Source organism: Haemaphysalis longicornis, unplaced genomic scaffold (assembly GCF_048455015.1).
Source record: "Haemaphysalis longicornis isolate Haplotype H1 unplaced genomic scaffold, Haemaphysalis longicornis Haplotype H1 scaffold_7, whole genome shotgun sequence".
Lineage (NCBI taxonomy): Eukaryota > Metazoa > Arthropoda > Arachnida > Ixodida > Ixodidae > Haemaphysalis > Haemaphysalis longicornis.
In genome coordinates, this window is record NW_027526422.1 from 194,424,549 (window position 1) to 194,428,159 (window position 3,611).

Below are 3,611 nucleotides of genomic sequence, written 5' to 3' on the forward strand. Positions count from 1 at the left end.
CACGGTCGGCTCTGAAGTCACTCCGCCCGCTTCGCTGGTCCCGAGCGTCGCCTTCCGGCCTGAGGGTACACCAGCTGAGCAGGGCAAAGAGTTCTTTGAAGCTGTCTTAGTACCCCTCCTGCATTTTGCTTGTTCTCTCGGGCACCGTAAAAAAAATGATTGGAGGGTCATTATTTTGTGCAATGATGAAGGGGTCAACTTGTGAGCTTGAACAATGAGCCTGAATTCATAAAGTAAATCTTTCTACCTCTACCAGCGAACGGTTATTTCGGGGCGTGCGGTACAACGCGGCTGCAGAGAGAAGGGCGGTTTTCACTCTTGTGGCACAGTTTAAATGGCGCGGGTAATTTACCCAGCGTTCCCCGCGCGCTCACGCCGGCGGGCGCATCGGTGCGACCCGGCTTTGTCGTGTGCTTTAGTGACGATTGTTTTGGGCCTGTTTAGGCGCCGCTTCGCTTTCATTGCGCGCTTCCTTCGCACGTCCTAATTAAATTGTCAGACAGCACCTGCTGGGTAACCCGGACACGATAGAATTAAGTGGTCACACCGCAATTATGTGTTATTGACTGGTTTGTAGGGCATGAAAACAAAATGTATAGACCACATACCCACACCTGGCCGCTAAAAAAGCACTACCTTTTCCTCACTGCTTGCAACGAATGGGACTCCGTCTTCTGGATGTGTGAATACCAACTCAGTTGTGTTTTAACAGTTATTACAAAAGGCCAAAGAAGCAACTGAAACTGATAATAGCAATTACGAGAGCATCAGCTTTTTCGCAATTCTCAAACTCTCTGAACTAACTAGTTTAAATCCGTATAAATGGGAATCACTAAGCTCCCATGCCGAATTATTTCGTTGTCCACGCTTGTGTCGCGTGGAGATGTAGCCCCGAGCTAGTACATCAGGATGGCTCGGTTCCGCTGTCTCACCCTTCTAATGATGCTCCTCGCCGTTTCGTTTCAGCCGACGCACGTCAGGAAAACAGCCATGGCGTCCACCGTTGTAGCCCGGCCATGGCCGACACTTTTGCTTTCGCGACGCAGCGCCTTCGAATTCTAGATAGTGGCAGACAGAATCTCTGGTTTCACGCTTTGTAGAGCCACGTGTGTGAATTCAAGTGACGTCGCATGGGCAGTTGTTGTGGGTGTCATTTATAGCGTTGCTTTCCAACCACCTTCACAGCGTGGATTAGAGCCAATTTTTTTATTTAGGTTCTTTGTCTAGTTAGTGTGCTTTCCAACTTCTATTGTCTTTGCCCGGTACGTACTCTATTACCTGGATTGCTGATTCTCTACACTAGATGCACGGGCAAAGTTTTATCGTCCCTCTAAATTGACCCATGAGGCCTTCCACGTGAGTTTGCTCTCTTATTCAAGGTGTTTTCTAATCCTCAGTCTTGCTGGTACCAGGCTTCATATATTTTGATTTTTAAGCCTCACAAAAGATGTTTTTGAGTGGTATTATTAGTTCTCAGTTATTTGTTTTCTATTTTATCACCGTGAATCACCAGGCATGGTATATCTTCACTAGTAATTACAGGAGTACCCAACTGTTCTATATTTCGAAAGATTCGCTGAGTGCAACAATGCCTATACTAAGTCTGCTCCTGATGTCTTCCTCATGGTTTGGACCAGCACTGACGGCTTATCCAAGATGCGTATGTTCACCAACCTCTTCCACTATTTCATCACCGAGGTTTAAGAAATGGATTTAGACATATCTCCTATGATTATCATATATTTATCCTTAGTTATGCTTCACCGTACCGCCAAACGTTCTGAGGGCAGTTCCTGAAAGATTCTGAAAGGTCCTTCTACGATTTGCTCAACAAAGAACAAAATGATGTATTTCGTAATTTTCCAGTGGTGCAAATATTCTTCATTTATTCGTGTCCCGAACTTCTAGCAATGATGCTTCATAAATGTCTCAGCTTTACACGTGGTTGCCGTGGTTGCCGTAGCCCTGTTGCCGTTTAGGGTTTTCAATAACACGTGAAATCTGCAAGCGTGCTATAGAAATGTGCTCGCAGTACAAGACTGCAATCGACAGGGGATTTCTTTCACCAACTACAAAAACTTTTAAAGCGAACCTCTTTATCCGTCAGGGATCGCCAACGTCAAGTAACAAAAACGCGCTCCGGGAAAGCCGACTTTACGCAATTAGTTTCATTAGGTAATGATGAAGGTAAGCGAAGGCACATCAAACAGCTCACGAAGAAAAAACACTCCCCATGTTCAGAATCGAACCTGCGCCTCTCACGTTATGACACCGACGTCGGTCCGATTGTCGCATTCCGACATGGTTGAAGCGGTTTCGAAGCAGGCACCTAAAGCAAGTAGGAAACTTTCAAGCGCCACTTCGTCGAACGACATCGATGGTCAAAACGCGGGTGATGGTTTGAAAGCACACCAACCCGACGAATATCGCGTGAGAAAGTTGAGCATTTCAAACATCGTTGTAGTTACAAAAAGGCTTGTTGAACTTTTTTCGGTTGCTTAGATTGAAGTAATCGCCATACCTGTTGCTGGAGTTTCGCTGAGTTTCTTTCGTTCCTGGCATCGGCATTCCGGCACAGCGGTGGGCTTTCTTGGCAGCAAGAAGTATTTGCCCCAGAAATAGGCTAATCCCTTGGCGACAGGCTTGTTCAAGCCACTGTCCGCTCTGCTGGGCGCGGGTTCCGGAGGCGGTGCCCAAGCATGTGAACTATGTGACACTGCCTCAGTCGCAGCCGTCCCAGCAGCCTGGCTAACGGGCGTTTTATGAAGCTGCGCCCGCACGGTAGGTTCCGTGCGCCTTGGCTCCCGGCTCATTATCATCTCTGGCTTCGGTTCCGGTTTGGCTGGTAGGCGGCTGTCTTGTGTGTTGAACGTAATGCGGATTTGTTTTGCCAGGGATTCCGACATTAATAAGGCTGACGATTGCAACGGGGCTTTTGGAAAGGCATCCGCCCGCGGCTTGACTTGACCATGGCCCGAAGAGTGTCCCGCTGCTTGCATCTGCAGCTGAGAAAAAACGTTTAAAGATAAGGTCACGTCAGTTCGGGCACATCAGTCATTATAACGGCAGTGAGGCCTACAGCCGCTGTGTAAGTCCACTCGTCAACAGATAACGTATCAGATGGGCGAAGACTTCCTGTTGGGTTGCCAGATGACGTTTCGGGAATAGAAGGTTCTCCATGCCGGCTTTCTCTATGTCTTTAGCACTCTGCTCTATCCCTTCACTCCCCATCTACTTGCCCTCCAACGCACTGAGTTGTGAGAAGGTGAGCTCCCGGCCTAGCTCAAAATATCCCCAGTTCACTTCGTTTCCTTTTCCTTCGAACCACAGACAAGAAACACTGCAGCTTCGTGCAAGCATTGTCTCCAGTCAATCCCTGCGCCTCGCTACGTATGTCATGTCACGCTGTATTGGCATTTTCTCAGCCATAGTGAGAACTAAGGGTGGTTGCGAACCTTACTCTAGGCGAGGCTGAAGGCTCGCCCGATCTGGCGGGTCAAGGTAGCTCGCATGCACTTCATTGCTTTGTTCACAAGGGCTTTAGGAAGCAAAAGGAATTCGCTCTTGGGCGAACCCTCATATTATTGCCCTCCCCCCTCTATCTCGATGAT